We start from the raw sequence: 26,926 nt of genomic DNA, 5'->3' as shown, positions 1-26,926 counted from the left end.
CAGGGATGGGACTGGATGCCACGATCTTATTTTTTTGAATGCTGAGTTTTAAGCCAGCTCTTTCACTTTCCTCTTTCACCTTCATCAAGCGTTTCTTTGGTTCCTCTTCACTTTCTGCCATAAGGGTGATGTCATCTGATGTCATTGATATTTCTCCTGGCAATCTTGATTCCAGCTTGTGCTTCATCCAGTCCAGCATTTTGCATGATGTACTCTGCACATAAGTTAAATAAGCAGGGTGATAATATAGAGCCTTGACGTACTCCTTTCCCAGTTTGAAACCAATCTGTTGTTCCATGTCCATTTCTAACTGTTGCTTCTTGACATGTATACACATTTCTCAGGAGGCAGGCAATATGGTCTGGCCTGCCTTTCAAACTATATTTCACAGTTTGTTGTGATCTACACAGTCAAATGCTTTGACATAATCAATAAAGCAGCAGATGTTTTTCTGGAATTCTCTTGCTTTTTTGATGATCCCACAGATGTTGGCAATTTGATCTCTGGTTCCTCTGCCTTTTCTAAATCCATCTTGAACATCTCTTCTGGAAGTTCATATTTCAATGTACCGTTGAAGCTTGGCTTGGAGAATTTTGAGCATTTCTTTGCTAGCATGTGAGATGATTGCAGTTATGCAGTAGTTTGAACATTCTTTGGCATTGCCCTTCTTTGTGATTGGAACGAAAACTGACCTTTTCCAGTCCTGTGGCCACTTCTGAATTTTCCAAATTTGCTGGCATATTGAGTACAGCACTTTCACAGCATCATTTTGTAGGATTTGAAATAACTCAACTGGAATCCCATCACCTCTACTAGCTTTGTTCTTAGAAATCTTACAAATAAAAAAATCTTAAAAATAATAAGATGTTACTTCTGAGATTAGACGACCCAAAAAAAAAAAAAAATCCCTGTTCTTTTTTCTTACTTTCTTTCTTTTACTCTGTGAGGGAAGCCAGACATCATATATGAGCTTACCTATTGAATGGCCAACAAAGAAAGTCCTCCAGTCAAAAGTCATCAGGGAATTAAATTCTTACAACCTCCATGAGTAAGATTGGAGTAGAACCTCCCTCAATTGAGACCACAGCCTTTCACCACACCTTGCTTACAAACTGGTGGGAGAAGCTAAGCTGCAGTTGCCCAGCAAAGTCATATACAGATTTCTGACTCACAGGATGTGTGAGATAATATATATGTTTAAAGCTTCTAATTGTTGTTGGGGTCTTTTGTTACAGAATAAAAGATAACTAACACATATACTATGGTCAAAGTAGTGGGATCAACTGGAGCACAGGGATGATGAAATTATGAGTGGTGGAAGTGGAGTTTTAGGCAAGACTAAATTGGTGCAACATCCATATTTAAAGAGACTTGCATCTCTACCTTTTTTTTTTTTTAAATGATGAATGCTTCTGGGGTTACTATTCTCTTCTTTTTCTCTTGATTTTCTACTTTTACTTTTCTTATATTGTGTAATAAGTTCTCTGAAAATAAAAATTTTATCTAAAAAATATTGTGTGACTCTCCTATTCATGCATTCTAAAATGTCACCATTATTAATCTTCTTACATTACCCTGCCTCTACTCTGTAGGTCTGTCAAACATATGGATAAATTCGATTGTATGTTGTCTTTTAAACTGCTTATCTCTACATGACTGCTTCTATTTGGTTTCACAGTGTATGGCAGCTCGACCTTGGCTGTCAGAGCATGCATGCATGCATATTATGTCCCTTCAGTCGTGTCCAATTCTGTGCAACCCTATGGACCATAGCTCCTCGCTCCATGGGAATCTCAAAGCACCAATACCGGAAGGGTTGCCATGTCCTCCTTCAGGGCATCTTCCTGACCCAGAAATTGAACCCACATCTCTTACATTTCCTGAATTGGCAGGAACGTTCTTTACCACTAGCACAACCTGAGAAAACCTGACCATCATGGAGTGGGCAATTAGTAGTTTTGTTAACATGAATGAATTGATTAATTAATCCTGAGCACCTCTAGAAAAGCTATGTGAAAGAGTTCAAGCACTGCCAGGATATTCCATGTATCTTCTCATTCCCTAGGAAACACCAAAAAGATCAAATATAATGTATAGAAGATAGAAAGTATTGATTAAAACAAGGAAATATGTTTAGACAAAGAAAGAATATACTCCTCCAATTTATTTTCTGCCATGGAAAACACTTTGTCATAATCACAGTGCAACTGTCTTATTAAAGAGTAAAAAAAAAAATAGGTACACAGCAAGAATAGATTTTAATCTAAAGAAAAAAGTACAAACTGAGATTTAACTATGGTAGAATGAAATATATGCAATATATCTGAAAACAATAGAATATTTATATCATATCAGTATAAAGAACTTCTAGTATGGTTTCTATAAAATTTATTTTCAAAACAAATCCTGAACAGGTAAAAATTTGAAAATTTTCCTGTCCATCTCTATCTTTTCATTCTTTACCTATTCATCAAGACACAAGCATTTATTTCTTACTTTTTTGTACTATGTTCTAAACTGATTTTCTGCAGATCCAAAAATAAGTAGCCACAGACCATGTCCTCTAAGATACGATACACTAAAAAAGCAATTGTAAGTGTAATGGATCTATCCAAAGATGGGCACACATAGCTATTTTCCCCATCAGTGCTCTTTCTGAATGTCCTCCAAAAAAGTTCACTATAACTTTTCATGCTTCAGCTCCTCTAACATGTTGATATGGTCAATGGGATCTGGAAAATAGCATCACCAAGTAGTTGAGGTTGTCAGGCATTCTAATCTTTAGGTTAAACTAGAAAGAGAAGATAGAAGATGGAAAGGGAGAATTCATAAATTGGTTTACTATAGGAGAAGTCAAATTGATGCCATGCATACCTAAGTGGTATATCCAGCCTGAAATTCTAGTGGATGATTGATATCCCTTCTACATGTAAGTGGGTTTTTGTTTTTTGTTTTTTGTTTTTTTTTAGTTAATTGAGGGAGAAAGAAACATTTGGATTAAGGTTACTTCAAACTGCATTCATCTAATTTGAGCACACTGAAGGCCAGACCCATGTTTTGTGGGATTCAAAAGCTAAATGAACTCGACATGAGCTTAAGAAAAGAATATATCAAAATAACAAAGATAAAACTTCACCTTTCCTTGTAATATTTACTTAGATTACTATAAGGGGAAAACTTCTAATGAACTGTACATTTTAAAGATGGAAAATAGCACAAAACCTATGAAATGTAGGCAAAGACATGCTTATGAATTAACTGCCCCTCACACTACTATTATCTTTCTTAAATCTTTGGAACTCATTCTCTTTGTATTTTCTACAGAAGTAATTGAATGATAATTTAGTTTCCTCACCAGAAAGTTTGATCAATTGTTTCTTATTTTTGATGGTTAAATATATATATTTAACTTTTCAACTAATTTTGCAAATGTTCTATGTAAGGCTAGAGGTTTCTTTTCAAGTTAGGATAAACAATTTTCAAGCTTTGTGGCTTTTTATTTTCATAGATGAGCATTAACATTTGAGGACATTTCAAGTATTCTGCTGCAGTACAAATGTTGGATAATCTTCGCATTGACAACATCCACTAACTATAGTTTTTGGGCCCTTCCAAGGATCTTGGAAGGAAACTGTGTGTGAGCAAATTTAATTATTAAACTTCACTAACTGCACAATAATATGTCTCTTGATATTTTTTGATAAATATTATTAGCCTCTGTGGTAATTCTTCAATCCAAACTTGCAAAGGTAATCTTATTTTCTGTTAACATAAATATTTGATCATCTTGACTCCACATGTTAAAAAAAAATACCTTTACGTCTTGAAACAATGTACATTAACAAAACTAAATATATAGAATTTGACTTACAGAAAGTCCCTCAGCAGCTGAGGGAATAATGTCTATTATTTTTTCATAAAGTACATATTTCAGTTCAGTTCAGTCTCTCAGTCGAGTCCAACATTTTGCAACCCCATGGACTGCAGCAGCCCAGGCTTCCCTGTCCATCACAAACTCCTGGAGCCTACTCAAACTCTGTCCATCAAGTAGGTGATGCCATTCAACCATCTCATCCTCTGTTGTCCCCTTCTCATCCCGCCTTCAATCTTTCCCAGCATCAGGGCTTTTTCCAATGAGTTGGTTCTGCAAGTCAGGTGGGCAAAGTACTGGAGCTTCAACTTCAGCATCAATCTTTTCGATGAATATTCAGGACTGATTTCCTTTAGGACTGACAGATTGTATCTCCTGGCAGTCCAAGGGACTCTCAAGAGTCTTCTCCAGCACCATAGTTCAGAAGCATCAATTCTTCGGTGCTCAGCTTTCTTTATAGTCCACCTTTCACATCCATACTTGACTACTGGAAAAACCACAGCCTTGACTAGACAGACCTTTGCTCATAAAGTATTATCTCTGCTTTATAATATGCTGTCTAAGTTGGTCATAGCTTTTCTTTCAAGGAGCATGCATGTTTGAATTTCATGGTGGCAGTCACCATCTGCAGTGACTTTGGACCCCAAGAAAATAAAGTGTGCCACTGTTTCCATTGTTTCCCCGTCTATTTGTCATGAAGTGATGGAACCAGATGCCATGGTCTTAGTTTTCTGAATGTTGAGCTTTAAGCCAACTTTTTCATTCTCCTCTTTCACTTTCATCAAGAGGCTCTTTAGTTGTTCTTCACTTTCGGCCATAAGGGTGATGTCATCTGCATATCTGAGGTTACTGATATTTCTTCGGGCAATCTTGATTCCAGCCTGTGCTTCAACCAGCCCACCACTTTGTATGATGTAATCTGCATATAAGTCAAATTAGCAAGGTGACAATATACAGCCGTGACGTATTCCTTTTCCTATTTGGAACCAGTCTGTTGTTCCATGTCTGCTTCTAACTGTTGTTCTTAACCCATATGCAGATTTCTCAGGAGGCAGGTCAGGTGATTTGGTATTCTCATCTCTTAAAGAATTTCCCAGAGTTTGTTGTGATCCATACACTCAAATGCTTTGTCATAGTCAATAAAGAAGACTTAGATGTTTCTCTGGAATTTTCTTCCTTTTTCAATGATCCAGCGGATGTTGGCAATTTGATCTCTGCCTTTTCTAAATCCAGCTTGAACATCTGGAAGTTCACAGTTCACATACTGTTGAAACCGAGCTTGTAGTATATACTGCTGCTACTGCTAAGTCACTTCAGTCGTGTCTGACTCTGTGTGACCCCATAGATGGCAGCCCACCAGGCTGCCCCGTCCCTGGGACTCTCCAGGCAAGAACACTGGATGGGTTGCCATTTCCCTCTCCAATGCATGACAGTGAAAAGTGAAAGGGAAACTGCTCAGTCATATCCAACTCTTCGCAACCCCATGGACTGCAGCCTACCAGGCTCTTCCATCCATGGGATTCTCCAGAGAAGCGTACTGGAGTAGGGTGCCATTGCCTTCTCCATAACACTAAATACAATATACAGTTACATATTTATAAATATTTAAAGAAATAATATACATGTATACAGGAAAATGCAGAAATGAATATAAAATTTTAAAAATTATGATTCAAAATATAAAACCTTTAATATAAAATGTAGTCCTTTTTATATGGCAAACTATTTCTATAAAATAGACCATATTGTTCAAGTTGGTTTGTTATGAAACTGTTACATTTCACTGCTTTAAATATTATTTTTTATTTCTGACTACATTTCTATTCTCACCCAGCTACTTTTAAATCAGTCTTACCTAAAATACTGTTTACTGTTGATCAACTTGGATTTGAGCTTCATAGGTCTCTTTAAACATGGATTAATTTTCAGCATATATGTACCATAGTATTACATGATTTGTGACTGGTATAATTCATGGGTGCAGAAAAAAGACAAGGAGGACTGATTGCAAAATTATCAGCAATTTTTCAACCATAAAGGGGTTTGATGCCCCAACCTCAATATTGTTCAAAGGTCAACTGTATTGCCTAAAGCTATACTATGCTAAATTAAAATCATTAAATCAGTTTTCAAAAATGGGTCCTCAATAACTACCCATTTTCAATTGTAAAGTTTACTAAAAACTTTGTGACTGTGGCCATCTCACCAGATTCTCTGTAAATTCCAGATGATTCTATTTGTCCTCCCTCTTCTTTTGTAAATTTTATAGGTGTATTGTTTCATTCGATGTTCACACTAATTTTAGTTGATATTTACTTTTTCAGGCTCCAAAATCACTGCAGATGGTGACTGCAGCCATGAAATTAAAAGATGCTTACTCCTTGGAAGAAAAGTTATGACCAATCTAGATAGCATATTCAAAAGCAGAGACATTACATTGCCGACTAAGGTCCATCTAGTCAAGTCTATGGTTTTTCCAGTGGTCATGTATGGATGTGAGAGTTGGACTGTGAATAAAGCTGAGTGCCGAAGAATTGATGCTTTTGAACTGTGGTGTTAGAGAAGACTCTTGAGAGTCCCTTGGACTGCAAGGAGATCCAACCAGTCCATTCGAAAGGAGATCAGCCCTGGGTGTTCTTTGGAAGGAATGATGCTAAAGCTGAAACACTAGTACTTTGGCCACCTCATGCAAAAGAGTTGACTCATTGAAAATGACTCTGATGCTGGGAGGGATTGGGGGCAGGAGGAAAAGGGGATGAGAGAGGATGAGATGGCTGGATGGCATCACTGACTCAATGGATGTGAGTTTGAGTGAACTCCGTGAGTTGGTGATGAACAGGGAGGCCTGGCATGCCGAGATTCATGGGGTTGCAAAGAGTCGGACACAACTGAGTGACTGAACTGACTGACTGACTGAGCAGAAAGAGAGTCAAATCATTAATGTATTTTTGTGCTGTTCTTTGGACTACTCATGTATAAAATAGAAAGATACAAACACCACATACACCTCTAAGTGTGTCATTGAACATTGAGGAATGACTTTCTTTTCCCTCCAAAGAGTATATTTAAAGCAAATTTCACCAAATAAGATGTACTTTGAATTGAATTCCAATACAGTATCTCTATAGGGGTCTAAGGTCTAAATGAAACATGACACAGGTGCCCAAGTTCCCCCCCCCCTTTTTTTTAGATTTAATATAAATTTATTTATTTTAATTGGAGGCTAATTACTTTACAATATTGTATTGGTTTTGCCATACATCAACATGAATCCACCATGTTCCCCATGTTGCCCATCCTTAATCCCCCTCTCACCTCCCTCCTCACACAATCCCTCTGGGTCACCCCAGTTCACCAGCCCCAAGCATCCTGTATCATGCATTGAACCTGGACTGGTGATTCGTTTCACATATGATATTATACATGTTTCAAAGCCATTCTCCCAAATCATTCCACCCTCACCCTTTCCCACAGAGTCCATAAGACTGTTCTATACATCTGTGTCTCTTTTGCTGTCTCTCATACAGGGTTTTCATTGCCATCTTTCTAAATTCCATATATATGTGTTAGTATACTGTATTGGTGTTTTTCTTTCTGGCTTACTTCCCTCTGTATAATCGGCTCCAGTTTCACCCACCTCATTAGAACTGATTCAAATGTATTCTTTTTAATGGCTGAGTAATATTCTATTGTGTATATATACCACAGCTTTCTTATCCATTCATCTGCTGATGGACATTTAGGTTGATTCCATGTCCTGGCTATTGTAAACAGTGCTGTGATGGACATTGGAGTACACGTGTCTCTTTCAATTCTGGTTTCCTCAGTGTGTATGCCCAGCAGTCGGATTGCTGGGTTGTATGGCAGTTCTATTTCCAGTGTTTTTTTAAGGAATCTCCACACTGTTCTCCATAGTGGCTGAACTAGTTTGCATTCCCACCAACATTGTAAGACGGTTCCCTTTTCTCCACATGCTCTCCATCATTTATTGCTTGTAGACTTTTGGATCACATCCATTCTGACTGGCGTGAAATGGTACCTCATTGTGGTTTTGATTTGCATTTCTCTAATAATGAGTGATGTTGAGCATCTTTTCATGTGTTTGTTAGCCATATGTATGCCTTCTTTGGAGAAATGTCTGTTTAGTTCTTTGGTGCATTTTTTTTTTTTAATTTGGTCGTTTATTTTTCTGGAATTGAGCTGCAGAAGTTGCTTGTATGTTTTTGAGATTAGTTGTTTGTCAGTTGCTTCATTTGCTATTATTTTCTCCCATTCTGAAGGCTGTAATTTCACCTTGCTTATAGTTTCCTTTGTTGTGTAGAAGCTTTTAATTTTAATTAGGCCCCATTTGTTTATTTTTGCTTTTATTTCCAATATTCTGGGAGGGGAGTCATAGAGGATCCTGTGTGATTTATGTTGGAGAGTGTTTTGCCTATGTTCTCCTCTAGGAGTTTTATAGTTTCTGGTCTTACATTTAGATCTTTAATCCATTTTGAGTTTATTTTTGTGTATGGTATTAGAAATTGTTCTAATTTCATTATTTTACAAGTAGTTGACCAGTTTTCCCAGCACTACTTGTTAAAGAGATTGTCTTTTCTCCATGGTATATTGTTTCCTCCTTTGTCAAAGATAAGGTGGTCCATAGGTGAAGGGGTTTATCTCTGGGCTTTCTATTTTGTTCCATTGATCTATATTTCTGTCTTTGTGCCAGTACCATACTGTCTTGATGACTATGGCTTTGTAGTAGAGCCTGAAGTCAGGCAGGTTGATTCCTCCAGTTCCATTCTTCTTTCTCAAGATTGCTTTGGCTATTTGAGGTTTTCTGTATTTCCATACAAATTGTGAAATTATTTGTTCTAGCTCTGTGAAAAATACCATTGGTAGCTTGTAAAGGATTGCATTAAATCTATAGATTCCTTTGGGTAGTATACTCATTTTCACTATATTGATTCTTCCAATCCAAGAACACGGTATATTTCTCCATCTATTAGTGTCCTCTTTGATTTCTTTCACCAGTGTTTTATAGTTTTCTATATTTAGGTCTTTAGTTTCTTTAGTTAGATATATTCCTAAGTATTTTATTCTTTTCTTTACAATGGTGAGTGGAATCATTTCCTTAATTTTTCTATTTTCTCATTATTAGTGTATAGGATTTCTATGTGTTGATTTTACATCCTGCAACTTTACTATATTCATTGATTAGTTCTAGTAATTTTCTGGTGGAGTCTTCAGAGTTTTCTATGTAGAGGATCATGTCATCTGCAGAAAGTGAGAGTTTTACTTCTTCTTTTCCAATTTGGATTCCTTTTATTTCTTTTTCTGCTCTGATTGCTGTGGCCAAAACTTCCAGAACTATGTTGAATAGTAGTGATGAAAGTGGGCACCCTTGTCTTGTTCCTGGCTTTAGGGGAAATGCTTTTAATTTTTCACCATTGAGGATAATGTTTGCTGTGGTTTTGTCATATATAGCTTTTATTATGTTGAGGTATGTTCCTTCTATTCCTGCTTTCTGGATTATTTTTATCATAAATGAATGTTGAATTTTGTCAAAGGCTTTCTCTGCATCTATTGAGATAATCATATGGCTTTTATTTTTCAGTTTGTTAATGTGGTGTATTACATTGATTGATTTGTGGATATTGAAGAATCCATGCATCCCAGGGATAAAGCCCATTTGGCCATGATGTATGACCTTTTTAATGTGTCGCTGGATTCTGATTGCTAGAATTTTGTTAAGGATTTTGCATCTATGTTCATTACATCTATGTTTTTGCATCTATGTTCTTCTATGTGATATTGGCCTTTACTTTTCTCTTTTTGTAGCATCTTTGTCAGGTTTTGATATTAGGGTGATGGTGGCCTCATATAATGAGTTTGGAAGTCTACCTTCCTCAGCAATTTTCTAGAAGAGTTTGAGTAGGATAGGTGTTAGCTCTTCTCTAAATTTTTGTTAGAATTCAGCTGCGAAGCCATCCTGACCTGGGCTTTTGTTTGCTGGAAGATTTCTGATTACAGTTTCAATTTCCGTGCTTGTGACGGGTCTGTTAAGATTTTCTATTTCTTCCTGGTTCAGTTTTGGAAAGTTGTACTTTTCTAAGAATTTGTCCATTTCTTCCATGTTGTCCATTTTATTGGCATATAGTTGCTGATAGTAGTCTCTTATGATCCCTTGTATTTCTGCGTTGTCTGTTGTGATCTCTCCATTTCATTTCTAATTTTATTGATTTGATTTTTCTCCCTTTGTTTCTTGATGAGTCTGGCTAATGGTTTGTCAATTTTATTTATCCTCTCGAAGAATCAGCTTTTGGCTTTGTTGATGGTCTCTGTTGTTTCTTTTGCATTTATTTCTGCCCTAATTTTTAAGATTTCTTTCCTTCTACTAACCCTGGGGTTCTTCATTTCTTCCTTTTCTAGTTGCTTTAGGTGTAGAGTTAGGTTATTTATTTGACTTTTTTCTTGTTTCTTGAGGTATGCCTGTATTGCTATGAACCTTCCCCTTAGCACTGCTTTTACAGTGTCCCACAGGTTTTGGGTTGTTTTGTTTTCATTTTTATTCATTTCTATGCATATTTTGATTTCTTTTTTTTTATTTATTCTGTGATTTGTTGGTTATTCAGCAGCATGTTGTTCAGCCTCCATATGTTGGAAGTTTTAATAGTTTTTCTCCTGTAATTGAGATTTAATCTTACTGCATTGTGGTCAGAAAAGATGCTTGGAATGATCTAATTTTTTTTTTTTTCTTAATTTACCAAGGCTTAATTTACCAATTTTATGGCCCAGGATGTGATCTATCCTGGAGAAGGTTCCATGTGCGCTTGAGAAAAAAGTGAAAGTCATTATTTGGGGGTAAATTGTCCTATAGATATCAATTAGGTCAAACTGGTCTACTGTATCATTTAAAGTTTGTGTTTCCTTTTAATTTTCTGTTTAGTTGATCTATCCATAGGTGTGAGTAGGGTATTAAGGTCTCCCACTATTATTGTGTTATTGTTCATTTCCCCTTTCAGACTTATTAGCATTTGTCTTACGTATTGCATTGCTCCTATGTTGGGTGCATATACATTTGTAATTGTTATATCTTCTTCTTGGATTGATCCTTTTATCATTATCTAGTGTCCTTTATCTCTTTTCACAGCCTTTGTTTTAAAGTCTACTTTGTCTGATATGAGTATTGCTACTCCTGTTTTCTTTTGGTCTCTATTTGTGTGGAAGATCTTTTTCCAGCTCTTCACTTTCAGTCAGTATGTGTCCCTTGTTGTGAGGTGGGTCTCTTGTAGACAGCATATATAGGGGTCTTGTTTTTGTATCCATTCAGCCAGTCTTTGTCTTTTGGTTGGGGCATTCGACCCATTTATGTATAAGGTAATTATTGATAAGTATGATCCCATTGTCATTTAATTTATTGTTTTGGGCTCGAGTTTATACACCCTTTTTGTGTTTCCTGTCTAGAGAGGATCCTTTAGCATTTGTTGGAGAGCTGGTTTGGTGTTGCTGAATTATCTCAGCTTTTGCTTGTCTGTAAAGCTTTTAATTTCTCCTTCATATTTGTTTTTATTTATTTATTTATTTATTTATTTTTTAATTTTAAAATCTTTAATTCTTACATGCGTTCCCAAACATGACCCCCCCTCCCACCTCCCTCCCCACAACATCTCTCTGGGTCATCCCCATGCACCAGCCCCAAGCATGCTGCACCCTACGTCAGACATGGACTGGCGATTCAATTCTTACATGATAGTATACATGTTAGAATTCCCATTCTCCCAAATCATCCCACCCTCTCCCTCTCCCTCTGAGTCCAAAAGTCCGTTATACACATCTGTGTCTTTTTTCCTGTCTTGCATACAGGGTCGTCATTGCCATCTTCCTAAATTCCATATATATGTGTTAGTATACTGTATTGGTGTTTTTCTTTCTGGCTTACTTCACTCTGTATAATTGGCTCCAGTTTCATCCATCTCATCAGAACTGATCAAAAAATAGGCCAAAGAACTAAATAGACATTTCTCCAAAGAAGACATATGGATGGCTAACAAACACATGAAAAGATGCTCAACATCACTCATTATCAGAGAAATGCAAATCAAAACCACAATGAGGTACCACTTCACACCAGTCAGAATGGCTGCGACCCAAAAATCTGCAAGCAATAAATGCTGGAGAGGGTGTGGAGAAAAGGGAACCCTCCTACACTGTTGGTGGGAATGCAAACTAGTACAGCCACTATGGAGAACAGTGTGGAGATTCCTTAAAAAATTGCAAATAGAACTACCTTATGACCCAGCAATCCCACTGCTGGGCATACACACCGAGGAAACCAGAATTGAAAGAGACACATGTACCCCAATGTTCATCGCAGCACTGTTTATAATAGCCAGGACATGGAAACAACCTAGATGTCCATCAGCAGATGAATGGATAAGAAAGCTGTGGTACATATACACAATGGAGTATTCTCCTTCATATTTGAATGAGATCCTTGCAGTACAGTAATCTGGGCTGTAGGTTATTTTCTTTCATCACTTTAAGTATGTCCTGCCATTCCCTCCTGGCCTGAAGAGTTTCTATTGAAAGATCAGCTGTTATCCTTATGGGAATCCCCTTAAGGGGATTATTTGTGTGTTATTTGTTGTTTTTCCCTTTCTGCATTTAATATTTGTTCTTTGTGTTTGATCTTCCTTAATTTGATTAATGTATGTCTTGGGGTGTTTTGCCTTGGGTTTATCCTGTTTGGGACTCTCTGGGCTTCTTGGACTTGGGTGATTATTTCCTTCCCCATTTTAGGGAAGTTTTCAACTATTATCTCATCAAGTATTTTCTCATGGTCTTTCCATTTGTCTTCTTCTGGAACTCCTATGATTCAAATGTTGGGGCGTTTAACATTGTCTTAGAGATCTCTGAGATCATCCGCATTTCTTTTAATTCGTTTTTCTTTTTTCCTCTCTGATTCATTTATTTCTACCATTCTATCTTCTACCTCACCAATCCTATCTTCTGCCTCCATTATTCTACTATTTGTTCCTTCTGGAGTATTTTTTGATCTCATTTATTGCATTATTCATTATACATTGACTCTTTTTTTATTTCTTCTAGGTCATTGTTAAACCTTTCTTGCATCTTCTCAATCCTTGTCTCCAGGCTATTTATTTGTGATTCCATTTTGTTTTCAAGATTTTGGATCATTTTCACTATCATTATTTGGAATTCTTTATCAGATAGATTCCCTATCTCTTCCTCTTTTGTTTGGTTTTGTGGGCATTTATCCTGTTCCTTTACCTGCTGGGTATTCCTCTATCTCTTCATCTTGTTTATATTGCTGTGTTTGGGGTGGCCTTTCTGTATTCTGGCAGTTTGTGGAGTTCTCTTTATTGTGGAGTTTCCTGGCTGTGGGTGGGGTGTGTGGGTAGCTTATCAAGGTTTCCTGGTTAGGGAGGCTTGTTTTGGTGTTCTGGTGGGTGGAGCTGGACTTATTCTCTCTGGAGTGCAATGAAGTGTCCAGTAATGAGTTATGAGATGGCAGTAGGTTTGGAGTGACATTGGGAAGCCTGTATGTCGAACCTGAGGGCTATGTTCCTGTGTTGCTGGAGAATTTGCATGGTATGTCTTGCTCTGGAACTTGTTGGCCCTTGGGTGGTGCTTGTTTTCAGTGTAGGTATGGAGGCATTTAATGAGCTCCTGTCCATTAATGTTGCCTGGAGTTAGGAGTTCTCTGGTGTTCTCAGGATTTGGACTTAAGCCTCCTGCTTCTGGTTTTCAGTCTTATTTTTACAGGTAGCTCAAGATTTTTCTATCTATACAGCACTAATGATAAAACATCGAGGTTAAATATGAAAAGTTTCTCCACAGTGAGGGACACCCAGAGAGGTTCACAAGGTTACATGGAGAAGAGAAAAGGGAGGAGGGAGATATAGGTGACCAGGATGAGATGAGGTGGAATCAAAAAAGGAGTGAGCAAGCTAGCCAGTAATCACTTCCTTATGTGCGCTCCACAGTCTGGACGGCTCAGAGATGTTCACGGAGTTATACAGAGAGGAGAAGAGGAAGGAAGGAGACAGAGGTGGCCAGGAGGATACAAGAGGGAATCAAAAGGAGAGAGACAGATCCAGCCAGTAATCAGTTCCCTAAGTGTTCTCCACCATCTGGAACACACAAGAGATTCACAGAGTTGGGTAGAGAAGAGAAGGAGGAGGGAGCATATAGAGGCGACCTGGTGGAAAAAAAGGAAAGTCCAAAGGTGCAGAGAGCAGTCAATCCAGTAATCTCGCTCCCAAGTAAAAATAGGTACTGAAGATTGCGTTCTTAAAGGTACAAAATTGATAACAAATACCAAAAAGCAAAGATTAAAAATCTAGAGTAGAGGTTGGACTTTCAAAAATACAATATTAAAAAAAAAATACAATATTAAGCAAAAAGAGAGAGAGAGAAAAAAAGTCACAAAATACATATTATATTATAATTTTTTGTGACTTTTTTTTTCTCTCTCTCTTTTTGCTTAATATTATATTTTTGAAAATCCAACCTCTACTCTAGATTGTCACCCTGCTTACTTAACTTATATGCAGAGTACATCATGAGAAACGCTGGACTGGAAGAAACACAAGCTGGAAACAAGATTGCTGGGAGAAATATCAATAACCTCAGATATGCAGATGACACCACCCTTACGGCAGAAAGTTAAGAGGAACTAAAAAGCCTCTTGATGAAAGTAAAAGAGGAGAGTGAAAAAGTTGTCTTAAAGCTCAACATTCAGAAAACGAAGATCATGGCATCCGGTCCCATCACTTCATGGGAAATAGATGGGGAAACAGTGGGAACAGTGTCAGACTTTACATTTTTGGGCTCCAAAATCACTGCCGATGGTGATTGCAGCCATGAAATTAAAAGACGCTTACTCCTTGGAAGAAAAATGACCAACCTAGATAACATATTCAAAAGCAGAGACATTACTTTGCTGACTAACGTCCATCTAGTCAAGGCTATGGTTTTTCCAGTAGTCATGTATGGATGTGAGAGTTGGACTGTGAAGAAGGCTGAGCGCAGAAGAATTGATGTTTTTGAACTGTGGTGTTGGAGAAGACTCTTGAGAGTCCCTTGGACTGCAAGGAGATCCAACCAGTCTATTCTAAAGGAGACCAGCCCTGGAGTTTCCTTGGAAGGAATGATGCTAAAGCTGAAACTCCAGTACTTTGGCCACCTCATGCGAAGAGTTGACCCATTGAAAAATACTTTGATACTGGGAGGGATTGAGGGCAGGAGGAGAAGGGGACGACGGAGGATGAGATGGCTGGATGGCATCACTGACTCAATGAACATGAATCTGAGTGAACTCCGGGAGTTGGTGATGGACAGGGAGGCCTGACGTGCCGCGATTCATGGGGTCGCAAAGAGTCGGAAATGACTGACCAACTGAACTGAACTGATATATATATATATGAAGTTTGCTTTTTAAAATAGGCTCTTTTTTTTTTTTTTGCAAAGTAATAGTAGGTTATAAAAATGAAAATTAAGGGAGTAATAGAGGACTTAAAAATTAAAAAAAAATATTAAAGAATGATAGTAAAAATATACCTAGGACTTTCTCTGGTGTTGTGGCAGTGTGGGGTCAGTTAATTTTTGGATAGTTCCTTGATCTGGCTTATATTTCTCCAGATCTATAGGCCCCTTCCTATGTAGTTGATACTTTTTACAGGGTTTTAATCTATTGCACCTGTCACTTCCAAGGAGGGTCCCTCTGTTTTAGCTTTTGTTTGCTGGTCTCTTCAGTGTCTAATTTCCACCCTGGTACAAGGGGGTGGTGGTGGACACTCTTTTAGGCTCACTTGTTCAGTTGTGCTGTGGGGAGGGAGGGACTCTACAAACAAATAACACTGGGGTGTGGTTGCAGTGTCTGGGCCACACTGGGTTTGCCCTCACTCACAGTGTGTGTGCTTTCCCTGTCTACACTGCTTAGGCTCTAGGTTGCTCTGCTGGGAACTATCTGAGTTCGGCCCTGGGTTGTATGCACTTCCCAGGTCTAAGCCACTCAGGTTCAGGTACTCAGGTAGTCCTCAGTGGTACAAACTCAGTTGGGCCTGCATTTTGTGCCCTTCCCAAATCCAAGTAGCTCAGGTGACCAGGTGTTTGGTGAGCACGGTTGCTGTGAATTATCTCCTCCCGCATCCCTGCTGCTCAGCTTTATGGGTGTACAACCACCGCACCTTCTCAAGCAGATGTTGACCGTCCAGAATCCCAAGAAGTCTTGGTTAGCAATGAAGCCTGCTTGCAGTTTGGTAGATAATGCCTCTCTGGGGCTGCGATTGCCCCATTGCAGCTCTGGCAGCCCTCGCCTGCCTGTCTCTGGAAGGGGATGAGCTGGCCTGCAGCTGGCTAGCTCTGCTCAGTCCTTTGTTCTGTGAGCAGGCCTGACAGATTCTTAGGTTAGAGTTTTTCATGTAGCTCTTGTCAGTGGTTTGTTCTGTGAGCGGGCCTGACAGTGTCTTAGGCTAGGGTTTTTCACGTAATAGTTATCCCACAGTCTGGATTGCAATCCTGAGTTAGTACCTCAGATTGCCCTCAGGGCATTCAGACCCGGTTCTTACTCTAAGCAATGCAGCCCGCGCCTCCCTGCCCAGTACCCATTTGCTAGTGGGGAATGCAGGTGTCTACGCTGCTTCTCCGCTGGGGGAGTTACCATTGGGCACATAATCTGTGGTTTTTAAATTATTTATTTATTTTTCATCCCAGTTATGTTGCCCTCTGTGGTTCCAAGACTCACTAGAGACTAGGCAGTGAGAGTGCTTCCTGATGTTTGGAAACTTTTCTCTGTTTTAAGACTCCCCTCCCCAGACAGAGCTCCATCCATACCTCTTTTGTCTCTCTTTTTAACTTTTATGTTTTTTCCTACTTCCTTTTGAAGACAATGCACTGCTTTTCTAGGTGCCTGTTGCCAATATCCGCTGGATCATGGAAAAAGCAAGAAAGTTGCAGAAAAACATCTATTTCTGTTTTATTGACTATGCCAAAGCCTTTGACTGTGTGGATCACAATAAACTCTGGAAAATTCTGAGAGAGATGCTCTTGAGAAACCTATCTGGAGGTCAAGAAGCAACTGTTAGAACTGGACATGGAACAACAGACTGGTTCCAAATAGGAAAAGGAGTAGGTCAAGGCTGTATATTGCCACCTTACTTATTTAATTTATATGCAGAGCACATCATGAGAAATGCTGGGCTGGAAGAAGCACAAGCTGGAATCAAGATTGCCGGGAGAAATATCAATAACCTCAGATATGCAGATGACACCACCCTTATGGCAGAAAGTGAAGAGGAACTAAAAGCCTCTTGATGAAAGTGAAAGAGGAGAATGAAAAAGTTGGGTTAAAGCTCAACATTCAGAAAACAAAGATCATGGCATCTGGTCCCATCACTTCATGGGAAATAAATGGGGAAACAGTGGGAACAGTGTCAGACTTTATTTTGGGGGGCTCCAAAATCACTGCCGATGGTGATTGCAGCCATGAAATTAAAAGACACTTACTCCTTGGAAGGAAAGTCATGACCAACCTAGACAGCATATTAAAAAGCAGAGACATTACTTTACCAACAAAGGTTCATTTAGTCAAGGTTATGGTTTTTCCAACGGTCATGTATGGATGGATGTGAGAGTTGGACTGTGAAGAAAGCTGAGCACAGAAGAATTGATGTTTTTGAACTGTGGTGTTGGAAAAGACTCTTGAGAGTTCCTTGGACTGCAAGGAGATCCAACCAGTCCATTCTAACGGAGATCAGTCCTGGGTGTTCTTTGGAAGGAATGATGCTGAAGCTGAAACTCCAGTACTTTGGCCACCTCATGCAAAGAGTCGACTCATTGGAAAAGACTCTGATGCTGGGAGGGATTGGGGACAGGAAGAGAAGGGGATGACAGAGGATGAGATGGCTGGATGGCATCACCCACTCGATGGACATGAGTTTGGATGAACTCCGGGAGTTGGCGATGGACAGGGAGGCCTGACATGCTGCAACTCATGGGGTTGCAAAGAGTCGGACATGACTGAGCAACTGAACTGAACTGAACTGATGTTCTCTTTTGGCATTCAGAAGTTGTTTTGTGGAATTTTCTCAGCATTCAAATGTTCTTTTGATGAATATGTGGGGGAGAAAGTGGTCTCCCCATCCTATTCCTCAGCCATCTTGGACCGCCTCCCAAGTTTCCCTTTTACCTTGTACCATGCTTGCCTCTGTTCCTTCTACCGCTCCTTCCTGATGAATCAATGCAAGGCTGTTAGAAACAGAGAGCAGTGTTTTGATGGTTATCAGGATCACACTAACCACCAAGAGCAAGAAGTATCAGGCAGAGCTACCTTCAATCCGAAATTCCAGATAAAGACCAAAAACAGCTGCTGAGCCCAAATGATGACACATACCCAACCTTCGTCCATCCTATAAAAATTCAACATACTTTCATCAGGGCAATTTCTGATCTCCCATGCTCCCTGAGAGGCATCAGCTGAAGAAAGGATTTAACTGAAATCAAGTTTGTTAAACAATCTTTTTTGTGCACAGGAATATAATACCCTAACTAAAATACAACAGTTTAATAAGGAAGAACTGCTGATGGACAATGCTTCTGATTCTATAAGTTCATCCCACGTACAAATTAATCTATAATTTTATTTTTGGACGATCTTTTTTTTAAGTCAAGACAATTCCAAAAGCCAAACCTGTATTTTTCATGTATGTCCCCTCCCTGAAGCCTCTGGAAATCGATGAAAGGAGTTCAGTTGGAGTTATGCAGTTAGCAAGAGAGTGCGGGATTTTATGAATATTGAGAAAAGCACTCTCCTCGAGTGTTGGTCAAGAATTGTTGCTTTTATTCAGTCATAAGTCATCTCCAATTCTGTTGCAGCCTCATGGACTCTAGCCCACCAGGCTCCTCTCTCCATGGTATTTCCCAGGAAAGAATATTGGAGTGGATTGCCATTTCCTTCCTAAAGGATCTTCCCAACCCAGTGATGAACCCGTGTCTCCAGCATTGGCAGGTGGATTCTTTACCAGTGAGCCACCAGGGAAACCCTGCTCAAGGACAGAGAGACTCGAAGCATGCACAAGTGCAAAGGCCCTTCCTGGTTATTTTAGCTTTACTTGATGTTAAGAATGGGGTAAGGGATGGAAGCTCACAATGAGAGGTCCATTTAAAATTTCTTTCTTATGTCATTAAAATTACATTTAGGCTCAAATTTAAGGCACTCAACATCAATTTTTTTTTTTCAATTTTTTGAACACTGACCCATTAAAATTTCTCATTAAAATTTCCAGCCTGGTGTGAGTTCTTTGGACATGGGGATATTTTGAACAAGTTAAGTCAGCTATGGATGAAGCAATACAAGAGCAAGGGTTGTAGATCCCAATAGCAAAAAATATAATTTCAGAGAGAAAGATCCACAGACTAAACTGGGTGGCAGATAAAATGGTAGCCACCAGGCTCAGAAAATGTATAAATACTAACTGGAAATGAAAAGAAAAACACTGTGAGAAGAAAATATTGGAAATAAAGGTCTTGCAGTAAGTCCAGGGAGGTGAAGCACAAACTAAATTGATTGGGGCATTAAGCATTGCTAAATAAACTCTTAATATTTTGGTTATCTGAATTACACCATTTAAGAAAAAAAAAGATTACCTTCAGTTTACTATCCTATATATGCTAATACCCTACTTAATTGTTTCTACTAAAAGCAAAATATGTTTTAGAACATCTAAATATATCAAGGGATAGGTTTGTAAAATATTTTTATAATTCTCCAAATACAGCAGTTCACTTTATAATGACTGCTTACTTTTTTGGGTTGTAATATAGTCATTATTTCTTGGCCAAAATATTAATCCCATGACAGTGACTGTTAGTGCTGCTAATGTAAAGAAAATTGTCAGATATTAGAATTAAATAACTTCTATTAGTTATATTATTTCTATGAGGTAGAATGAAATTATATTGACAGTAAACATCTTCTAGAAAGGAAAAGAGAAATAGCTAGAAAAACTTTTTTTTTTTTTTAATAGAAGCTTAGTATAGCACACAGAACTCTACTCAATGGTGACCTAAATGGGAAGGAAATCTAAAGAGGAATAGGTTGACTGGTTCATTTTGCTGTACAGTAAGAAATCAACACAACATTATAAAGCAATTAAGCACCAATAAAATTAATTTGAAAGAAAGTAGCTTAAATATAGTTCTTTTAGAGCCACCTGATGTTCTTAATGAAAAAAAAAAACTTGAAAACTATATTGCATATGCAAATGATACATAAAATAAAGTGTTAAATTATCAATAATATGTCAAAAATGAATTTTACTGATAATTCTGATGTCCTTTTCTGTCCTTCCTTTAATATAACTCTTTCTAGCTTTAGACATAACTTTAGCATTTCTTCGTCTGCTAGGTATGGTCATGAGACTAAATTCTGTCCAGTGAGTTATAAGGGGAATTGTAGGGTGGGATATCTGAAACAGTCTTCAACGTGACAAATTATGTTCTTATTTGCCATGTCCTCTTTTCTACTGGCTGAAATGCTGGCATGACTGACATCCCATGATACATGTACTGAAGTAAGGGGAAATCAGAACAGAACAGCAATGAGTGCAGCAGTAGTTAGGTCCCAAATAAAGGTGAAGAGTCAAACCAAATATGAACTGACTTCTTCTGGACAAAGTATATGAATAAGAAATAAGCTTCTATTTTGCTGATACATCTGCTACTTTTGTCACTCTCAGGTTTATTTAATCCTAATATACACATGCAAAAAAAGTCCCCCCCCCTCCCAGACCACTGCAAAGCATTTAGCTTAATCATGCATTTCTTCTTCAATGTTTTAAATGTTTTTGATGGAAAAAAATTAATCAGCATTCAATTTAACTCTATTTTCTTTTTTTTATTATAATTATTTTTTAATTTTTATTTTTACTTTATTTTACTTTACAATACTGTATTGGTTTTGCCATACATTGACATGAATCCACCATGGGTGTACATGCGTTCCCAAACATGAACCCCCTTCCTACCTCCCTCCCCATAACATCTCTCTGGGTCATCACCGTACACCAGCCCCAAGCATGCTGTATCCTGCGTCGGACATAGATTCGATTCTTACATGATAGTATACATATTACAATGCCATTCTCCCAAATCATCCCACCCTCTCCCTCTCCCTCTGAGTCCAAAAGTCCATTATACACATCTGTGTCTTTTTTGCTGTCTCACATACAGGGTCATCATTGCCATCTTTCTAAATTCCATATATATGTGTTAGTATACCGTATTGGTGTTTTTCTTTCTGGCTTACTTCACTCTGTATAATCGGCTCCAGTTTCATCCATCTCATCAGAACTGATTCAAATGAATTCTTTTTAATGGCTGAGTAATACTCCATTGTGTATATGTACCACAGCTTTCTTATCCATTCATCTGCTGATGGACATCTGGGTTGTTTCCATGTCCTGGCTATTATAAACAGTGCTGCGATGAACACTGGGGTACATGTGTCTCTTTCAATTCTGGTTTCCTCAGTGTGTATGCCCAGCGGTGGGATTGCTGGGTCATAAGGTAGTTCTATTTGCAATTTTTAAGGAATCTCCACACTGTTTTCCATAGTGGCTGTACTAGTTTGCATTCCCACCAACAGTGTAGGAGGGTTCCCTTTTCTCCACACCCTCTCCAGCATTTATTGCTTGCAGATTTTTGGATTGCAGACATTCTGACTGGTGTGAAGTGGTACCTCATTGTGGTTTTGATTTGCATTTCTCTAATAATGAGTGATGTTGAGCATCTTTTCATGTGTTTGTTAGCCATCCATATGTCTTCTTTGGAGAAATGTCTATTTAGTTCTTTGGCCCATTTTTTGATTGGGTCATTTATTTTTCTGGAATTGAGCTGCATAAGTTGCTTGTATATTTTTGAGATTAGTTGTTTGTCAGTCGCTTCATTTGCTATTATTTTCTCCCATTCAGAAGGCTGTCTTTTCACCTTGCTTATATTTTCCTTTGTTGTGCAGAAGCTTTTAATTTTAATTAGATCCCATTTGTTTATTTTTGTTTTTATTTCCAGTATTCTGGGAGGTGGATCATAGAGGATCCTGCTATGATTTATGTCGGAGAGTGTTTTGCCTATATTCTCCTCTAGGAGTTTTATAGTTTCTGGTCTTACATTTAGATCTTTAATCCATTTTGAGTTTATTTTTGTGTGGGGTGTTAGAAAGTGATCTAGTTTCATTCTTTTACAAGTGGTTGACCAGTTTTCCCAGCACCACTTGTTAAAGAGATTGTCTTTACTCCATTGTATATTCTTGCCTCCTTTGTCAAAGATAAGGTGTCCATATGTGTGTGGATTTATCTCTGGGCTTTCTCCATTTTCATTAGACTTTCCCTCCCAAGTTAATATAAGTACACATATATTTATAATGTTTTTTAATAGTGTTATTTTGAGGCTTTAGTCAAACTGTATCTATCTATCTACCATAAAATAGAACATTATTCAAAGACCTTGACACTATTTGGTAGTGTCATTTCAATCAATGATTTGCTTGTTTAATCACTAGAGATGGAGAAGGTTTACAGCAAACAAGAAGATATCATATGTTATTCAAACCAATGATAATGCCATCCATCAGGTTACAGACTTTTTGAGGTTTATGTGAAGGTAATTAAATACTGGTGAATTTAAAAAAATGATCAGTGTACCTATATTTGGAAGGGCATATAACTTTGTTGCATATGTAAATGACCCAGCCATCTAAAAGTATCACAAACCCTGTGATTTTCATTAATACATTATTTTTTATGATTTTTGACATATTCATCATTAGGCATGGAATGAAATGAACACTTTATTATAGTTTCTTAGGCAAAAAGAGACTACCTCAATTAAGCTAACAGAGATTTGAAATCATTTTTGGAAGTTATTCAATATATGCATAGATAATTTATATTATGCCCTAACAGCCTTCAAAAACATTGACTTTTAAATTCATGTTATTGGCGATATTTCCTGTGCTTAAACTCAAGAAATCAAAATATCTAAATGTTAAGTATATTTGAACATGATTTATTTTACAGTGTTCAAGATATTCAACTAACAAATCTCAAGGCTGATAATGTCTCCTGCAATTGAGTAGCACTTCATTTTTTTAACTGACTACAATTGTTAATAACTATCTGGGCAATGACTATTAAATATTAAGAAGATGGAAATTTGACAGATTTTAAGCAGTATAACCCCATGGCTAATAACTTACAGAACTGTAATTTCCTCTTTCAGCTGCACCTTCATGAAAATAGCAAAGCAAACAAAAAAAAGACAGTCTATGTAATTGGCACTAGTACCTTTATGAAAGCTTTATAAGAATTCCACCGTTTAATTTTTCTAAAAGCAAACAGTAAGTGATATGATAAATATACTCAAATGGGAATTTATATTTGGAAAGCATTCAACATAAATGAATTTCAGCTGAGTTCTGTAATTCAGAGAACAAAAATAGCAAAACAGAACTATATGTTTAAGGCCAAAGAATATGCGATGTTATTTATGTTTCATTCCTTTAGTTTCATACATTAGTATGTTGTATTAAATAGTATGTTGTTGTTGCTGAAATTCAGTGAATTTCATTTTTAAACTAAGCTTGAATGCCCTCATTTTAAACAGTTAGGTGATTAAAGAAACAGGACTCTTTTAATGCCAGAGTTAACGTATATGGATATGCTAATAGGCATAATTAATAATATCTGGGGCTATGTATAACACTTACCGGAGTCATTTAATCAACTTGTAATTATATATATATATATATATATAAATAAATATTCAAATAAACAGGGCACTAGATCAAGGATTTCGATATCTTTGCTTTGGTTATGCTCTAAGTAAAAATCACATAATAGGTTCCTGTGGAGATAAGAGTCATTTGTAAATATCAATTATCTAGATTGAAAGAGATATTTTGATACTAACAAAAATATTTAACAGATTCTTGGTATTTCTCGCATAACGAAGATTAAACAAGAAAGTGGTACTATGGTAGAAAACTGAAAGAAATAGTTGAAAGTACAGTAAAGCAGCATTTGATTGTAGATGGTGGAGAAATGAAGCAAAAATGTGAGGTCATGACGATATACTCCTTTTCAGTTTGAAAATTGAATAATTCAAAGAATAAAATATATCTTAAGCAAAAAAATTTGGCTTAAAATGACCGAGTAAGCTTCCATTAACAAAATCTAAAGAAACCATTAGCTTTTACATTAGTCTGATATTTTGAAATCCTAACCATTGTCTCCATTTATATTACATAATATTTAAAAGGTTAACACTGCTGGGACTTTGGTACATATTTTGTCTAGATTTTAATTGAGACATAGAGTCTGGCGTTGTGGAAAATGTATCACTAAATTATTCAGGTAGTTTATTTTTATCTCAGAAAATATACACTTCAGTGAAAATTCAGTGATTTTCATTTTTTATTAATAACTAATCTTGGATGTCCTCATTTTATAAAGCTTAGATGATTAAAGAAGTTAAACTGTTTTTCTGGTTGTGAAATATGTATTATCAGCAGTATGCTGAAAACAATAAAGAATAACAACAATAAGTATAATCAGAAAAAAAGAGCTGAGATAACCACATTAATGAAATGATGAAGAGAGAAAAAAGTTTAAGATTTAATGGCACAGTCTAATGTAAATTAAAGACTATTGTAAAAGGCAAATTAGGAGACCAAAAAGATCTTTATAATTCTCTTTACTGAGTTTTACCTTATTTGATGTTGTTCAGTAGGTAAGTCATGTCCGACTTTTTGTGACCCCATGAACTGCAGCACACCAGGCTTCTGTCCTTAACAATCTCCCTGAGCTTGCTCAAGCTCATGTCCATTGAATCCATGATGCCATCCAACCATCTCATCCTCTGTCATCCCCTTCTCCTGCCTTCAATATTTCCCAGCATCAAGATCACTTCCAGTGATTCAGCTCTTTGCATCAGGTGGCCAAAGTATTAGAGCTTCAGCTTCAGCATTTGTCCTTCCAATGAATATTTGGGGTTTATTTTCTTTAGGATTGACTGGTTTGATCTCCTTGCTGTCAAAGGGACTCTCCAGAGTCTTCTCCAACACCACAGTTCAAAAGTATCAGTTCTTCAGCGCTCAGCCTTCTTTATGGTCCAACTCTCACATCCATACGTGACTACTGGAAAAATCATAAATTCAGTTCAGTTCAGTCAAAGGGACTGTTAAGAGTCTTCCCTAACACCACAGTTCAAAAGCATCAATTCTTTGGCACTCTGATTTCATTATAGTTCAACTCTCACATCCATACATGACTACTGGAAAAACCATAGCTTTGACTAGATGGACCTTTGTCGGCAAAGTAATGTCTCTGCTTTTTAATATGCTGTCTAGGTTGGTCATAGCTTTTCTTCCAAGGAAAAGGCATTTTTTAAATTTTGTGGCTGCAGTCACCATCTTTTCCCCATCTGCTTGCTGTGCAGTGATAGAACCAGATGCCATGATCTTCGTTTTTTAAATACTGAGTTTTAAGCCTGCTTTTTCACTCTCCTCTTTCACTTAATCAAGAAGCTCTTTAGATCCTCTTCACTTTCTGCCATTAAAATAGTATTATCTGCATATCTGAGGTTGTTGATATTTCTCCCGGCAATCTTGATTCCAGCTTGTGCTTCATCCAACCTGACATTTCATAATGTATTCTGCATATAAGTTAAATAATTAGAGTGACAGTATACAGCCTTGGAGTACTCTTTTCCCAATTAGGAACCAGTCCGTTGTTTCATGTCCAGTTCTAACTGTTGCTTCTTGTTCTGTGTACAGACTTTTCAGGAGACAGGTAAGGTGGTCTGGTATTCCCGTCTTATTAAGAATATTCCACAGTTTGTTATGATCGACACAGTCAAAGGCTTTAGCATAGTCCATGAAGCAAAAGTACATTTTTTAAAAAATTCCCTGCTTTTTCTATTGTACAGTGTATTTTGACAATTTGATCCCTGGTTTCTCTGCCTTTTCCAAAACTATCTTGCACATCTGAAACCTCTCGGTTTACATTATTGAAAAAAACATTAATCACAGAAAATGCATTCAATAACATGTAAAAATTTAAGAATAAACAGATGAACATAGTTGCCAAAGAGTAATAATGAATGCTAACATGACAATGTATTTTATTCATAATGCATATGTCTTTTATAACGGAGATAAGTGCATATATGTCCTGATATTCTAGATTTTTCACCGATAATTTTCATGCTATTAATTTTATATAATCATAGTTCAAAATAGTTTCATTGCTAAGTAAATATATTTCACTTAACGTCTTTACAAATGCTGTGAATATTTAGGAGACTTTTGCCCACATTTCTAACATTATAGATATTAATGAAATCATGTCATTTGCAGCAACATGGTTAAACCTATAGATTAACATACTATGTGAAGCAAGTCAGACAAAGACAAGTAGCATATGATATCACTTATATGTGGAATCTAAATAATGATACAAATGAACTTATTTGTGAAACAGATTCCAGAATTAGAAAAGAAATTCACAGTCACCAAAGGAAATAGTTGGAAGGAGGGACATATAAGGAGTTAGGGATTAGCAGATAGATGCTACTATATATAAAATAATAGTTAACTTCTAATCAACACTATAAAGGGGAGAAAACTAAAGAAACATGAAGATAAGAATTGGATAAATGTCGTTATTTAGGGATTATACCATCTATCTAAAACTCACAATATATTCAAATATAAACTATGTGAATAAGATATTTTCACATATTTTCCAAATTTAAAATCAGACACAAAAATTAATACTATTTTCAACACCAACAATAACTAGAAAGCATTGAAAATAAGATGTCATTCATAAGAACCTATGCTATAAGGTACATAGAATTAACATATTAATTACTTATAACATCTCTAAGGAGAAAGTTTTAAAACTCAGAAGTTATGCTATGTGTTCTAAATTTCCCCAGTTTATACCATCTTCAGATATGGAATGTCTCATAATCAATAAGGTAAGAAAA

This window comes from Ovis aries, chromosome 10, assembly GCF_016772045.2.
Source record: "Ovis aries strain OAR_USU_Benz2616 breed Rambouillet chromosome 10, ARS-UI_Ramb_v3.0, whole genome shotgun sequence".
In the NCBI taxonomy this organism is placed as follows: domain Eukaryota; kingdom Metazoa; phylum Chordata; class Mammalia; order Artiodactyla; family Bovidae; genus Ovis; species Ovis aries.
This window is presented reverse-complemented; position numbering follows the sequence as displayed.